This window comes from Pseudophryne corroboree, chromosome 8, assembly GCF_028390025.1.
Source record: "Pseudophryne corroboree isolate aPseCor3 chromosome 8, aPseCor3.hap2, whole genome shotgun sequence".
Taxonomy (NCBI): Eukaryota; Metazoa; Chordata; class Amphibia; order Anura; family Myobatrachidae; genus Pseudophryne; species Pseudophryne corroboree.
In genome coordinates, this window is record NC_086451.1 from 343,918,445 (window position 1) to 343,936,012 (window position 17,568).

At 46.3% G+C, this 17,568-nt stretch overlaps 2 pseudogenes; one reads left to right on the forward strand and one right to left on the reverse strand.

The window, feature by feature from the left end:
- Positions 1–15,407: 15,407 nt before the first annotated feature.
- LOC134950426 (5S ribosomal RNA) lies at positions 15,408–15,526 on the reverse strand (annotated as a pseudogene).
- Positions 15,527–16,645: 1,119 nt separating this feature from the next.
- LOC134950438 (5S ribosomal RNA) lies at positions 16,646–16,764 on the forward strand (annotated as a pseudogene).
- Positions 16,765–17,568: the final 804 nt, after the last annotated feature.

Sequence of the window (17,568 nt, forward strand, 5' to 3'; positions counted from 1 at the left end):
CATGTTTAAGGGGAAGAAAGCTGAGGTAAATTTCCCTCCTCTCATGATGAAAAGAGCGGGAATCTCCAGACAAGAGACTGCAGTTTCCCACAAAGAATTCTCAGGCAGTATCCTTTCCCCACTAGGGCCAGGATATGATGGGATTCTTCCCCTAGGGTGTCACGTTTGCCCAAAAGGTAGCCCTGACGTAACAGCTATTCTCAGGGATCCTGCAGATAGCGTGCACATTCTGGTACACTACTCAGACCGGCGATTGTGTCGGCATGGGTTTATAGCGCTGTGGCAGCGTGGACAGGTACCTTATCAGCAGAGTTTGAGACCCTAGTATGTATATAGATATATATATGTATATATAGAGATATATATATATATATATATATATTAAAGATGCTGTCTTAAGAGATATGTATATATAAAACATGCCCAAAGAGACATGAGTATACTGGGTCCTAGAGTCAAAGCTATGTCGATTTCTGCTTGACGTGTCCTGTAGAATATGCAATGGACAGATGATGCCGACTTAAAAGGCATATGGAGAAGGGTTCTCGGACCTGGTCTCCACAGCTATAGCTGGTAATTCTGATATTTTGCCTTATATTCCTGCACAGCCTAGGAAAGCACGACATTATCAAATACAGCCTTTCGAATAAAGAAACAAAAGTCCGAGGTGCGTCCTTTCTTGCCAGAGGCGGGGGCAGAGGAAAGAAGCTGCACAACACAGCTAGTTCCCAGGAACAGAAGTCCTCCCCGGCCTCTACAAAAATCCACCGCATGTCGCTGGGGCTTCACAGGCGGAGCTAGGCCCGGTGGGGGCACGCCTTCGTAAGTTCAGCCACAAGTGGGTTCACTCCCTGTTAGATCCCTGGGCAATAGATATTGTGTCTCAGGGATACAAGCTGGACTTTGAGGAGATGCCCCCTCACCGACGGCCCTGCCGGCTTCCCCCCACGAGAGGGAAATAGTGTTAACTGCAATTCACAAATTGTAACTTCAACAGGTGGTGGTCAAGGTTCCCCTCCTTCAACAAGGAGGGGGTTATTATTCGACCATGTTGTAGTCCCGAAACCAGACGGTTCGGTCAGACCTATATAGAATTTAAAATCCCTGAACATATACCTGAAAAGGTTCAAGTTCAAGATGGAATCGCTAAGAGCGGTCATTGCAAGCCTGAAAGGGGGAGATTTTATGGTGACTCGGGACATAAAGGATGCATACCTTCAGGTCCCCATTTATCCACCTCATCAGGCGTACCTCAGAATTGCGGTACGGGATTGTCATTACCAATTTCAGACGTTGCCGTTTGGTCTCTCCACGGCCTTGAGAATATTCACCAAGGTAATGGCGGAAATGATGGTGCTTCTGCGGAAGCAAGGTGTCACTATTATCACGTACTTGGACGATCTCCTCATAAAAGTGAGATCAAGAGAGCAATTGCTGAACAGCGTATCACTTTCTCTGGAAGTGTAACGGCAACACGGCTGGATTCTATATATTCCAAAGTCGCAGTTGGTTCCTACAGCTCATCTGCCTCTCCTAGGCATGATCCTAGACACAGACCAGAAAAGGGTTTATCTCCCGATAGAGAGAGCTCAGGAGCTCGTGACACTGGTCAGGAATCTATTAAAACCAAAACAGGTGTCAGTGCATCACTGCACTCGAGTCCTGGGAAGGAGGGTGGCCTCATACGAGGCCATTCCCTTCGGCAAGGTTCCATGCGAGGACCTTCCAATGGGACTTACTGGACACGTGGTCCGGATCACATCTTCAGATGCATCGGTTAATCACCCTATCCCCCAGGGCCAGGGTGTGTCTCCTGTGGTGGCTGCAGAGTGCTCACCTTCTCGAAGGTCGCAGATTCGGCATTCAGGACTGGGTCCTGGTGACCACGGATGCAAGCCTCCGAGGGTGGGGGGCAGTCACACAGGGAAGAAATTTCCAAGGGCTGTGGTCAAGGCAGGAGACTTGCCTTCACATCAATATCCTGGAACTAAGGGCCATATACAACGCCCTAAGTCAAGCGGAGACCCTGCTTCGCGACCAACCGGTTCTTATTCAGTCAGACAATATCACCGCAGTGGCTCATGTAAACCGCCAAGGCGGCACAAGGAGCAGGGTGGCGATGGTAGAAGCCACCAGAATTCTTCGCTGGGCGGAGAATCACATAAGCGCACTGTCAGCAGTGTAAATTCCGGGAGTGGACAACTGGGAAGTAGACTTCCTCAGCAGGCACGACCTCCACCCGGGAGAGTAGGGACTTCATCAAGAAGTCTTCATGCAGATTGCAAGTTGGTGGGAACTGCCACAGGTGGACATGAAGGCATCCCGCCTCAACAAATAGCTGCAGAGATATTGCGCCAGGTCAAGAGACCCTCAGGAGATAGCTGTGGACGCACTGGTGACACCGTGGGTGTTCCCGTCGGTCTATGTAATTTCTCCTCTTCCTCTCATACCCAAGGTGCTGAGAATCATAAGGAAAAGAGGAGTGAGAACAATACTCTTTGTTCCGGATTGGCCAAGAAGGACTTAGTATCCAGATCTGCAAGAAATGCTCACAGAGGACCCGTGGCCTCTGCCTCTAAGACAGGACTTGTGCAACAGGGGCCCTGTCTGTTCCAAGACTTACCGCGGCTGCGTTTGACGGCATGGCGGTTGAACGCCGGATCCTAGCAGAAAAAGGCATTCCGGATGAGGTCATTCCTACGCTGATAGAGGCTAGGAAGGATGTGACGGCTCAACATTATCACCGTATTTGGCGAAAATATGTTGCTTGGTGTGAGGCCAGGAATGCCCCTACGGAGGAATTCCAGCTGGGCCGTTTCCTTCAGTTCCTACAGTCGGGAGTGACTTTGGGCCTGAAATTGGGTTCCATTAAGGTCCAGATTTCGATCCTATCCATTTTCTTTCAAAAAGAACTGGCTTCTCTTCCTGAAGTTCAGACGTTGTAAAGGGAGTGCTGCATATTCAGCCCCCTTTTGTGCCTTCAGTGGCACCTTGGGATCTTAACGTGGTGTTGAGTTTCCTGAAGTCACACTGGTTTGAGCCACTCAAAACCGTGGAGTTAAAATTTCTCACGTGGAAGGTGGTCATGCTATTAGCCTTGGCTTCAGCTAGGCGTGTGTCAGAATTAGCGGCTTTGTCACATAAAAGCCCCTATTTGGTTTTCCATATGGACAGGGCAGAATTGCGGACCCATCCACAATTTCTGCCAAAAGTGGTGTCATCTTTTCATATGAACCAACCTATTGTGCCTGTGGCTACTCGTGACTTGGAGGATTCCGAGTTGCTGGATGTGGTCAGGGCTTTGAAGGTTTATGTAGCCAGAACGGCTAGAGTCAGGAAAACTGAGTCGCTGTTTATCCTGTATGCATCCAACAAGCTGGGTGCTCCTGTTTCAAAGCAAACTATTGCTCGCTGGATCTGTAACACGATTCAGCAGGCTCATTCTGCGGCTGGATTGCCGTTTCCAAAATCAGTAAAAGCCCACTCCACAAGGAAGGTGGGCTCTTCTTGGGCGGCTGCCCGAGGGGTCTCGGCATTACAGCTTTGCCGAGCGGCTACTTGGTCAGGTTCAAACACTTTTGCAAAGTTTTACAAGTTTGATACCCTGGCTGAGGAGGACCTTGTGTTTGCTCATTCGGTGCTGCAGAGTCATCCGCACTCTCCCGCCCGTTTGGGAGCTTTGTTATAATCCCCATGGTCCTTACGGAGTCCCCAGCATCCACTAGGACGTTAGAGAAAATAAGATTTTACTTACCGGTAAATCTATTTCTCGTAGTCCGTAGTGGATGCTGGGCGCCCGTCCCAAGTGCGGACTTCTTCTGCAATACTTGTATATAGTTATTGCTTAACTAAGGGTTATGTTGTGGTTGCATCAGGGTTGATCTGATGCTCCGTTGCTGTTCATACTGTTAACTGGGTAAGGTTATCACAAGTTATAAGGTGTGATTGGTGTGACTGGTATGAGTCTTGCCCTGGATTCCAAAATCCTTTCCTTGTACTGTCAGCTCTTCCGGGCACAGTTTCTCTAGCTGAGGTCTGGAGGAGGGACATGGAGGGAGGAGCCAGAGCACACCAGTATCCAGATTCTTTCTTGGGGTGCCCTGTCTCCTGCGGAGCCAGTCTGTTCCATGGTCCTTACGGAGTCCCCAGCATCCACTACGGACTACGAGAAATAGATTTACCGGTAAGTAAAATCTTATTTTTGACTGGTTACTACTCCCTGCTGTCGACGATTACTAGGTTTTCTGTCGACTATAATGTTTCCTGGTAGAGCCACAACTGCGGATTCAGTACATGGTCATACACATTCAGAACACATTAATGTCACTTGGGTCCCGAAGGTTCCGGACAATCCGCTTATATGTATGTTATGTGTATATATAGGTAGGATATGTGTGTATATGTGTATTACAATACGTATATTCATCTTATGATTTATAATGAATGCTGAAGTAATAGTATTCTTTCTCGTGCTGGTCGCTCTGTTGATAAAGCTCTTGGTCGGCCGTGACGAGTGGGTCTCCCGTCCTCTCAAGGAGTCCGAATGTTTATTCTTTTCCAACGGCGGAGAGAATACTGTGAAAGTCAACTCCTGGTTGACACGGCGTCCTGTCACAAATAATCGGATACAGGAAGCTAAGTGATATTTTATTACTATTCTTTGGACTTATTTGCATTACATGCACATGAGGGAGTGTTTATATTCGGAAGGACATCCGATAAAATTATACTGCAGAGATGGGGGATTTTCCTTATGTTGGGGTTTTCTCTATATATGGCGGCAGGCTACAGTGCGTATACAGGAGGTGGCCGGGGAAATGCTGAGGCTGACTCCGAGAGATACTGGAGTTTTTTCCCTGGGTCGGTGTGCCGCTGTTTGGGGATATCTTAGTTCAGTCAATCTCGGCGGATACTCCTGATAAATCTAACTTGGTGAGTTAGATTCCCTCACAACAGTTGGTGACGCATTCTTTTGTGGGATGCAGTCGCTTTAACTAGTTCGATGCCGTTCTTTTTCTCTGACGTCCTAAGTGGATGCTAGGACTCCGTAAGGACCATGGGGAATAGCGGCTCCGCAGGAGACTGGGCACAACTAAAGAAAGCTTTAGGACTACCTGGTGTGCACTGGCTCCTCCCACTATGACCCTCCTCCAGACCTCAGTTAGAATCTTGTGCCCGGCTGAGCTGGATGCACACTAGAAGCTCTCCTGAGCTCCTAGAAAGAAAGTATATTTTAGGTTTTTTATTTTACAGTGAGATCTGCTGGCAACAGACTCACTGCAGCGAGGGACTAAGGGGAGAAGAAGCGAACCTACCTGACTGGAGATAGTTTGGGCTTCTTAGGCTACTGGACACCATTAGCTCCAGAGGGATCGAACACAGGACCCGACCTCGATCGTTCGGTATCGGAGCCGCGCCGCCGTCCCCCTTACAGAGCCAGAAGCGGCCTGGAAAATCGGCGGCAGAAGACCTCGTTCTTCAACAAGGTAGCGCACAGCACTGCAGCTGTGCGCCATTGCTCCTCATGCACACCTCACACTCCGGTCACTGATGGGTGCAGGGCGCTGGGGGGGGGGTGCCCTGAGCAGCAATATAAACACCTTGGCTGGCAAATCATCACAATATATAGTCCCAGGGCTATATATGTGATAAATTACCCCTGCCAGAATTCCTGAAAAAAAGCGGGAGAAAAGTCAGCCGAAAAAGGGGCGGGGCTAACTCCCTCAGCACACTGGCGCTATTTTTTCTTCACAGTGCAGCTGGAAGACAGCTCCCCAGGCTCTCCCCTGTAGTTTTCAGGCTCAAAGGGTTAAAAAGAGAGGGGGGGCACTAAATTTAGGCGCAATATGTGTATACAAGCAGCTATTGGGGGAAAAATCACTCAGTTATAGTGTTAATCCCTGCATTATATAGCGCTCTGGTGTGTGCTGGCATACTCTCTCTCTGTCTCCCCAAAGGACTTTGTGGGGTCCTGTCCTCAGTCAGAGCATTCCCTGTGTGTGTGCGCTGTGTCGGTACGGCTGTGTTGACATGTTGGATGAGGAAGGTTACGTGGAGGTGGAGCAGAGGCCGATAAATGGGATGTCGCCCCCTGTGGGGCCGACATCAGAGTGGATGGATAGGTGGAAGGTATTAACCGACAATGTCAACTCCTTACATAAAAGGCTGGATGACGTAAAACAGCTGTGGGACAGCCGGCTTCTCAGCCCGCGCCTGCACAGGCGTCTCAAAGGCCATCAGGGGCTCAAAAAACGCCCGTTACCTCAGATGGCAGACACAGATGTCGACACGGAGTCGGACTCCAGTGTTGACGAGATTGAGACATATACACAATCCACTAGGAACATCCGTTGCATGATCTCGGCAATGAAAGATGTGTTACACATTTCTGACATGAACCCAAGTACCACATAAAAGGGGTTTTATGTTTGGGGAGAAAAAGCAGCCAGTGTTTTGTTCCCCCATCAGATGAGTGAATGAAGTGTGTAAAGAAGCGTGGGTTCCCCCGATAAGAAACTGGTAATTTCTAAAAAGTTACTGATGGCGTACCCTTTCCCGCCAGAGGATAGGTCACGTTGGGAGATATCCCCTAGGGTTGATAAGGCGCTCACATGTTTGTCAAAAAAGGTGGCACTGCCATCTTAGGATACGGCCACTTTGAAGGAGCCTGCTGATAAAAAGCAGGAGGCTATCCTGAAGTCTGTATATACACACTCAGGTACTATACTGAGACCTGCAATTGCCTCAGCATGAATAGTGCTGCTGCAGCGTGGTCTGATACCCTGTCAATATTAATACCCTAGACAGAGATAATATTTTGCTAACATAGAGCATATTAAAGACGTCGTCTTATATATGAGGGATGCACAGAGGGATATTTGCCGGCTGGCATCCAGAATTAAGGCAATGTCCATTCTGCCAGGAGGGTATTAGAGACCCGGCAGTGGACAGGTGATGCTGACTTTAAAAGGCACATGGAGATTCTGCCTTATAAGGGTGAGGAATTGTTTGGGGGTGGTCTCTGGGACCTCGTATCCACAGCAACAGCTGGGAAGAAATTTTTTTACCTCAGGTTTCCTCACAGCCTAAGAAAGCACCGTATTTTCAGGTACAGTCCTTTCGGCTTCAGAAAAGCAAGCGGGTCAAAGGCGCTTCCTTTCTGCACAGAGACAAGGGAAGAAGGAAAAAGCTGCACCAGACAGCCAGTTCCCAGGATCAAAAATCTTCCCCCGCTTCCTCTGAGTCCACCGCATGACGCTGGGGCTCCACAGGTGGAGACAGGTGCGGTGGGGGCGCGTCTCGGGAACTTCAGGGACCAGTGGGCTTGCCCACAGGTGGATCCCTAGGTACTGCAAGTAGTATCACAGGGATACAAGCTGGAGTTCGAGGCGACTCCCCCTCGCCGTTACCTCACATCAGCCTTGCCTGCTGCCCTCTGAGAAAGGGAGGTAGTACTGGCGGCAATTCACAAGCTGTACTTCCAGCAGGTGAAATCAAGGTACCCCTCCTTCAACAAGGCCGGGGTTACTATTCCAAAATGTTTGTGGTACCGAAACCAGACGGTTCGGTGAGACCCATTCTAAAATTGAAATCCTTGAACACTTATATACGAAGGTTCAAGTTCAAAATGGAATCGCTCAGGGCGATTATTGCAAGCCTGGAGAATTTCATGATATCACTGGACATCAAGGATGCTTACCTGCATGTCCCTATTTACCCTCCTCACCAGGAGTACCTCAAAATTGTGGTACAGGTTTGTCATTACCAATTCCAGACGTTGCCGTTGGTCTGTCCCCGGCACCGAGGGTATTTACCAAGGTAATGGCCGAAATAATTATCCCGTACTTGGACGATCTCCTTATAAAGGCGAGGTCCAGGGAGCAGTTGTTCGTCGGAGTAGCACTATCTCGGGAAGTGCTACAACAGCACGGCTGGATTCTGAATATTCCAAAGTCGCAGCTGGTTCCTACGACGCGTCTACTGTTCCTGGGTATGGTTCTGGACACAGAACAAGAAAAAAGGGTTTCTCCCGGAGGAGAAGTCCAAGGAGTTGTCGTCTCTAGACAGAGACCTCCTAATACAAATACAGGTGTCTGTGCATCAATGCACGCGAGCCCTGGGAAAGATGGTAGCTTCTTACGAAGAAATTCCATTCGGCAGGTTCCATGCAAGGATCTTCCAGTGGGATCTGTTGGACAAGTGGTCCGGGTCGCATCTTCAGATGCATCGGCGGATAACCCTGTCTCCAAGGGCCAGGGTGTCGCTGTTGTGGTGGCTGCAGAGTGCTCATCTTCTAGAGGGCCGCAGATTCGGCATACAGGACTGGGTCCTGGTGTCCACGGATGCCAGCCTTCGAGGCTGGGGGGCAGTCACACCGGGAAGAAACTTCCAAGGACTATGGACAAGTCAGGAGACTTCCCTACACATAAATATTCTGGAACTAAGGGCCATTTACAATGCCCTAAGTCAGGCTAGACCCTGCTTCAACACTGGCCGGTGCTGATCCAGTCAGACAACATCACGGCGGTCGCTCATGTAAACCGACAGGGCGGCACAAGAAGCAGGATGGCGATGGCAGAAGCCACAAGGATTCTCAGATGGGCGGAAAATCATGTGTTAGCACTGTCAGCAGTGTTCATTCCCGGAGTGGACAACTGGGAAGCAGACTTTCTCAGCAGACACGATCTCCACCCGGGAGAGTGGGGACTTCATCCAGAAGTCTTCCAAATGATTGTACACCGTTGGGAAAGGCCACAGGTGGATATGATGGCGTCCCGCCTCAACAAAAAGCTAAAAAGATATTGCGCCAGGTCAAGGGACCCTCAGGCGATAGCGGTGGACGCTCTGGTAACACCGTGGGTGTACCAGTCGGTGTATGTGTTCCCTTCTCTGCCTCTCATACCCAGGGTAATGAGAACAATAAGAAGGAGAGGAGTAAGAACTATACTCATTGTTCCGGATTGGCCAAGAAGAGCTTGGTACCCAGAACTCCAAGAAATGATCTCAGAGGACCCATGGCCTCTGCCGCTCAGACAGGACCTGCTGCAGCAGGGGGCCTGTCTGTTCCAAGACGTACCGCGGCTGCGTTTGACGGCATGGCGGTTGAACGCCGGATCCTGAAGGAAAAGGGCATTCCGGAGGAAGTTATCCCTACGCTAATTAAAGCTAGGAAAGAAGTGAGCGCAAACCATTATCACCGCATATGGCGGAAATATGTTGCGTGCTGTGAGGCCAGGAAGGCCCCAACGGAGGAATTTCAGCTAGGTCGATTTCTGCACTTCCTACAGTCAGAGGTTACTATGGGCCTAAAATTGGGTTCCATTAAGGTCCAGATTTCGGCTCTATCGATTTTCTTCCAAAATAGAACTGGCTTCACTGCCTGAAGTTCAGACTTTTGTTAAGGGAGTGCTGCATAGTCAGCCCCCGTTTGTGCCTCTCAACGTGGTGTTGGATTTCCTGAAGTCTCATTGGGTTGAGCCACTTAAATCCGTGGAGCTAAAATACCTCACGTGGAAAGTGGTCATGCTGTTGGCCTTGGCGTCGGCCAGGCGTGTATCAGAATTGGCGGCTTTATCATGCAAAAGCACTTATCTGATTTTTTTATATGGATAGGGCGGAATTGAGGACTCATTCCCAATTCCTTCCTAAGGTGGTATCAGTGTTTCATGTGAACCAACCTATTGTGGTGCCTGCGGCTACTTGGGACTTGGAGGATTCCAAGTTACTGGACGTAGTCAGGGCCCTGAAAAATATATGTTTCCAGGACGGCTGGAGTCAGGAAAACTGACTCGCTATTTATCCTATATGCACCCAACAAGCTGGGTGCTCCTGCTTCTAAGCAGACTATTGCTCGCTGGATCTGTAGCACGATTCAACTTGCACATTCTGCGGCTGGACTGCCGCACCCTAAATCTGTAAAAGCTCATTCCACGAGGAAAGGGGCTCTTCTTGGGCGGCTGCCCGAGGGGTCTCGGCTTTACAATTTTGCCGAGCTGTTACTTGGTCGGGTTCAAACACTTTTGCAAGAGTCTACAAGTTTGATACCCTGGCTGAGGAGGACCTAGAGTTTGCTCATTCGGTGCTGCAGAGTCATCCGCACTCTCCCGCCAGTTTGGGAGCTTTGGTATAATCCCCATGGTCCTTACGGAGTCCCAGCATCCACTTAGGACGTCAGAGAAAATAAGATTTTACTCACCGGTAAATCTATTTATCGTAGTCCGTAGTGGATGCTGGGCGCCCATCCCAAGTGCGGATTGTCTGCAATACTTGTATATAGTTATTGCCTAACTAAAGGGTTATTGTTGAGCCATCTGTTGAGAGGCTCAGTTATATTTCATACTGTTAACTGGGTATAGTATCACGAGTTATACGGTGTGATTGGTGTGGCTGGTATGAGTCTTACCCGGGATTCAAAATCCTTCCTTATTGTGTCAGCTCTTCCGGGCACAGTATCCTAACTGAGGTCTGGAGGAGGGTCATAGTGGGAGGAGCCAGTGCACACCAGGCAGTCCTAAAGCGTTCTTTAGTTGTGCCCAGTCTCCTGCAGAGCCGCTATTCCCCATGGTCCTTACGGAGTCCCAGCATCCACTACGGACTACGAGAAATAGATTTACCGGTGAGTAAAATCTTATTTTTTCCTTTCTGGGCAGATGGAGGGTGAAAAGGTAAGTGTTCTGCGGCCTTGTTAGGTTCGCAGAAGCAGATGTCGTTTTCTGTTTCTCACACATCCACCACATGGTGCTGAGTCTACCTGCCTGGACCCCACTCCGGTGTGGACTAGTCTACTACTTTTCAGTTAGTCCGGGAATAGTCCAGGACCCGTGAGTTACTTGTAGAATCCAGAGAGGGACTGTCTGGAGTTAGATGTTTCCCCTCACTGTTTTCCTAATAGATCTTACCGTTTCCCCTCTGGAAGGGGAGGTAATACGCGAGGCCATATCAGAGGTGCGTCAGGTTCAGGGCCTTTTCCTCCTGTCCCGGTTATAAAAAAAAAGAAAAAAAAAAAGTTTACATGCGTTGTTTTACACATTCAGATTACCAGGAGGGATAGCGTGGATGGTCTTTGCCATTTCACTGGAGTGATGGTAGTATGATGGTTTTCTTTAAATAGTAAGATCCATTGTTATTCTGCAATGAGATGTTCGCCTGATTGAGGAGAGGTCTAGTAACAAGTGGTGCAAATCGTTGTTTCTCATACGTCCTAGAGGATGCTGGGGACTCCAAAAGGACCATGGGGTATAGACAGATCTGCAGGAGCTTGGGCACACTATAAAGACTTAAACTGGGTGTGAACTGGCTCCTCCCTCTATGCCCCTCCTCCAGACCTCAGTTAGACTTTTTGCCCAGGAGTGATGGGTCACACACTAGGAGCTCTCCTGAGTTTCTCTGAAAGACTTTGTTAGGTTTGTTATTTTCAGGCAGACCTGCTGGCTACAGGCTCCCTGCATCGTGGGACTGAGGGGAGAGAAGTCAGACCTACTTCTTCTTAGTTTAAAGGCTCTGCTTCTCGGCTACTGGACACCATTAGCGCCAGAGGGTTCGATCACTTGGTGCGCCTAGCTGCTTGTTCCCGGAGCCGCGCCGTCAATCCCCTCACAGAAGCCTGAAGAAAGAAGCTGGGTGAGTATTGGAAGAAAAGAAGACTTCAGTGACGACAGAAGACTTCAGTAACGGAGGTAACAGCAGCGGAAGCGATGCACTCCATGCTCCCACACACTAACGTCTCTGGCAGGGTGCAGGGCGCTGGGGGGGAGCGCCCTGGGGGCATGTTGCTGAGGGTCTAAAACACTGGCGGGTGGACATATTTAGGTGGCCGGGCACCGGCTATGTACACCCGCCAGTGTGCCGCAGGGGGGAGTAACAGCGGTAGCGCTGCGCTCCCTGCTCCCGCACACACCATCGGCCTGCAGGGTGCTGGGGGGGGAGCGCCCTGGGCAGTATATGTATGTATGCATGTATGTATGTATGTGTGTATATGTGTGTGTGTGTGTGTGTGTGTGTATATATATGTGTATATGTATATATATATATATATATATATATATATATATATATATATATATATATATACACACCAACAAATATAAAACTACAGCACTCAAAACCCCAGAAGCGGGGTGCAGTGTCTGCACTCACCACTTATAGGGTGGGGTGCATGTAGCCCATGGTCACCTACTTAACAATATACAAACAGAAAGTTCAGCACTCACCAAAGCAAGCTCACTCATTTTCACTACATCAATAAATAAATGATGGGGGTTTAGTTAGTGAATTGGCCAATGCACGGAAGCCTGCAAACCGCTCGCCAAGGTACCCCCGTCTTCATGCAGGTCCTACACTATCACAGAGTCTCAAAAATTGTTTTTGACTTGCTTATTGTCTTTTTTAATGTTTTTTAATAGTTATTAGTGCACATTTTTTTAAATATTTCACTGATTCACTTATGTTAGTGTTCACTTTGTATTCACATGTATTTTTTTTTTTCACATTATAGATATGCACTAAGCACTTTATTGTGGTGTCCACTGGGTGGCGCACGTCGGACCAACGGGAGGCATGGGGAGAGCCGCAACCGTTGTTAGGGACGCTCAGTAACGGGGACGGACGGGCGCCTGGGTGACGTCGTGTCGGAAGTACGTCACTGCTGCCGAGCGGGAGGGAACGATGGACGCCAGTACCCGGGAGACAGCCACATCATATAAAAGGTATGTTTATGGCAATTGTACGACTTGCTCTGTATTCACTTGACACTGTTACATACGTCCTGACGAAAAGGCCTGCGAGCCTTGAAACGTTGACGACGACACATGAGTATCTACTAAAGAACTTTTTTTCACATGTTTACTGGAGTGCCGCCCTTTTCTTATTTATAAGAAACTAGTTGACTGTCTATTCGTTGGGGAGGGCACCCTGCATATGCCTATCTTATCCGGAGTGCCAAGCTATTGCTATATTGTATTGGTGAGGATTGCCAAGGGATCCACACAGTGCTGTGGCACCGGAACTGTTTATTCTATATTTTACATTTGGTTAGAGCACAAGACAATTGCCTCTACCGCTCTAGAGGGAGTCAGAGATTTATATTCTATGGTCTGCTAGCAATATTGCTTCTTGCTTTATAATCTGCAGCATGGAACTAACAGCTTCTCCCCAGGACCCAATTACGTTTGCAGGACTACAAAAGAGGATTGGTGAGACAATCAGTTTCACGGAGGAACAGGCTTCGACCATATTATTTCAAAATACACCATTATCAGAGGTAGACTTGTCTACAGCAGATGATCTATATCAAATACTATATAAATGGAGGAAACGGTAAACTGATTACTTTTTACATGGGTCATCACTTTCCGATTACTATAGAGCTAAACTTATCCCACGAGGATTCAGAATCAGAAACATCCCAACGATTGGTCGCAATAGTGCAGAGTTCTGCCGACAGTGGTTTGCGATATTAAATAAATGCAGTTTCGATCTTATGCTCTTGGTTATCCAAGAAGCGGGAAAGGAACTGCAGTCATCTAAAACGAAGATCAATGAGATTAAAGCGACCCATAAAACGACCTTGGATGATAAACATAAAGCCCTATGGGGAAAATTGGAAAATCAATGTGAGACGTATAGACAGGAATTAATTAAATTTAAGAAGAATAAGTTGAATGTGGTCCAGACAGATTATGAGGATCAAAGGGTCTATAGATGGCTTTCAGGCACTGAGGCTAGGAACAGTAGATTCCAGGACCGCGCGCGTCCATCATGGCGAGATAGACGACAGCGGAGAGACAAATCTAATAGCGACAGTGACTTCAATGTCAATGACTCCGATGATCCACATTCTTTTCAGAACACCCCTGTAAGCAAAGGTACCTGGTCAAAAAACGACAAGCCTGGACCAAGCCCATACGCCGGGGGGGGGCAGTCAAAAAGATTCTACAAAACCGCCCACAAACAAGACCAAACACAAAAACTAGTTTTCAACTTATCCTATACATTGAGTGACGTTGAAATCTCAGTACTCAATAAAGGACTGTCTTACATCCCTAGTAATCCACACAATGACCTAAATTGGAAGATAGATTTACATAGGTTTAACCGCTCATTGCGAATAAAAGAATTCTTCCAGCACAAACCACCAGGTAAAAATGATGGTTATGATGGCTTCTATAGAAAGTACTCGAAATCCCAATTTGATCCAGTCTCCAGTAATCCATCGTTAAAAACTTTCTCTCGTTTATTGGATGAGTCAGTGGGTAAATTTGATGCTGCCTCAAAGAAGCATTTTCACAATTTGAGTAAGCAACAGAAAATAGCTGTCCAGGCTTTAGCTTCAAATCCGGAGATCTTAATCCGCCCGGCCGATAAGGGCGGAGCTATTGTCATTTTGGACACTGAGAAGTATATACTGGACATTGACAAGCAACTATCGGACAGCTATACATATAAAAGACTCTCCCAAGACCCGACAGGGACGTTTAAACATGATCTTGATAAAATTCTATCCACAGCATTAAAAGAGGACTTAATCAACAATAAGTTATTGAGTGCGCTGTCTCAAACACACCCAAGAGTTCCGATTTTATATACTATTCCCAAGGTGCACAAGGATGCAGTGAACCCCCCGGGCAGACCTATCATATCTGCCCGTGGGTCATTATTACAGCCAATATCACAGTTTTGGGATTTTTTGTTACAGCCGTTAGTGATGAAACAATGGACTTTTTTGAAGGACACTACACAATTTCTATTAACACTTGAGGGATTGTATTGTTTGAGGAGGAAAAGAGAGACTCTATGTTGGGGCACGCTTAAATAAAACTTAACTTTTAATTAGAATAAGATAGAATATAGTACCTTGACAAACACACATATATATGTATACACCTATAGTCCTAAAAGAGAAGGACAAAAATGGAGGGAGATTCTGAATCTCTCTCTACTGTTCTCATGGAAATCTGAAAATAGATTCTGAGAGATTTTAATAGTTAAAGAAAAACTTGAAAATAAACATTCTTAATGATGTAATAAGTGAGGTGATAGTGACACCTAAGATGAAAATATCAAAATTGATTTCTACATAACAAGAAAACAGAGTTTCTGATAAGAATCACAATGGCATAGGATGTAACAGCAGTTTTTAGTAAACTTAGAGGTATAGGTCTATTGACCAATGCCAATTGTGATGAATTTATCCTGGTATCCTAGTAGGAGGTAAATTGCCAATTCTAACTTTCTCGAATCTGAAATCAGATGCACATTATTGCTCCAATAGTCCAGTTTCATGTACACAGATAATAATATATTTAACAAGTCTGTGATCAGACAATTAGGAGAGGGAAAAAAAGGGATGAAATTCAGTAAGGTCAAAGGTTGCTCCAGCACTTCTGCTTTTCACATTTGGATACAGGTGTCTGTTACTGCACCTGATATTCCCTAGTAGTCTCCCACCTAGGTACTATTCAGGCTCCTCACTGCTTAGCTTCCAAGATCAGGCGAGATTGGGCGTAACCAGAGAGATATGGCAGTAATATCACATGGATTGTGAATGAGAGAGTGTATGGTTATTGGCACATACCAAAAGAGCACTTCTACTATCCATTAGGATGCACAGTCTATCAGTTGTTGTCGTATTGCCAGGAATTTAGATGACTGGCCTTTTGGATGAGTGAGTGCTGAATGAGTGAGGTATAGGAAACAATTAAGTACAGGGCCCGCCCCCTGTTGTTCGCCGCACCATATAGTGATGGATAGTGGACGAGAGAGGCGGGTTGCCTGTGCTTGTAGAAAAAAGGGGTGGAATTACACAGATATCTTAAAGTTTTCTTAGGTAATCAAAGTTCAAAGATAGGGATCATATAATCATATATTGTCCTAGGTGAGAGTTTGTTTTTCTTGGAGCAACTGGGGTAGGTTTTAGAAATATAAAAAGGAGAACTGAATGTCAATAATGCAGTATATTACTTGTTTGTCACAATGATCGAAATAAAAGAAAAAAATGGCAAGAAAAGGGAATTCAGCAAGTTACCTGTTGGTAGATCAAAATTAAATATTATGTGGTGCTGAACAGTGCACGGTTCAGCCCACCATCTTTCCTGGTATCGTATCACCTATGTTAAATTTTGATATTTGATATTTAATTTTGATCTACCAACAGGTAACTTGCTGAATTCCCTTTTCTTGCCATTTTTTTCTTTTATTTCGATCATTGTGACAAACAAGTAATATACTGCATTATTGACATTCAGTTCTCCTTTTTATATTTCTAAAACCTACCCCAGTTGCTCCAAGAAAAACAAACTCTCACCTAGGACAATATATGATTATATGATCCCTATCTTGGAACTTTGATTACCTAAGAAAACTTTAAGATATCTGTGTAATTCCACCCCTTTTTTCTACAAGCACAGGCAACCCGCCTCTCTCGTCCACTATCCATCACTATATGGTGCGGCGAACAACAGGGGGCGGGCCCTGTACTTAATTGTTTCCTATACCTCACTCATTCAGCACTCACTCATCCAAAAGGCCAGTCATCTAAATTCCTGGCAATACGACAACAACTGATAGACTGTGCATCCTAATGGATAGTAGAAGTGCTCTTTTGGTATGTGCCAATAACCATACACTCTCTCATTCACAATCCATGTGATATTACTGCCATATCTCTCTGGTTACGCCCAATCTCGCCTGATCTTGGAAGCTAAGCAGTGAGGAGCCTGAATAGTACCTAGGTGGGAGACTACTAGGGAATATCAGGTGCAGTAACAGACACCTGTATCCAAATGTGAAAAGCAGAAGTGCTGGAGCAACCTTTGACCTTACTGAATTTCATCCCTTTTTTTCCCTCTCCTAATTGTCTGATCACAGACTTGTTAAATATATTATTATCTGTGTACATGAAACTGGAGTATTGGAGCAATAATGTGCATCTGATTTCAGATTCGAGAAAGTTAGAATTGGCAATTTACCTCCTACTAGGATACCAGGATAAATTCATCACAATTGGCATTGGTCAATAGACCTATACCTCTAAGTTTACTAAAAACTGCTGTTACATCCTATGCCATTGTGATTCTTATCAGAAACTCTGTTTTCTTGTTATGTAGAAATCAATTTTGATATTTTCATCTTAGGTGTCACTATCACCTCACTTATTACATCATTAAGAATGTTTATTTTCAAGTTTTTCTTTAACTATTATAATCTCTCAGAATCTATTTTCAGATTTCCATGAGAACAGTAGAGAGAGATTCAGAATCTCCCTCCTTTTTTGTCCTTCTCTTTTAGGACTATAGGTGTATACATATATATGTGTGTTTGTCAAGGTACTATATTCTATCTTATTCTAATTAAAAGTTAAGTTTTATTTAAGCGTGCCCCAACATAGAGTCTCTCTTTTCCTCCTCAAACAATACTAAGTATTATTGACTCTGGGTGCACCACCAACCACAACAAACTCCTTGAATACCATTTACAGGCATTCCTTATGTAAATGCACTGTTGGTCACAAGGGACAAATTTCATAAAGAGCCCTTTACAAAAAGATTAATTGTAGTCCTGTGCGGCACCTAT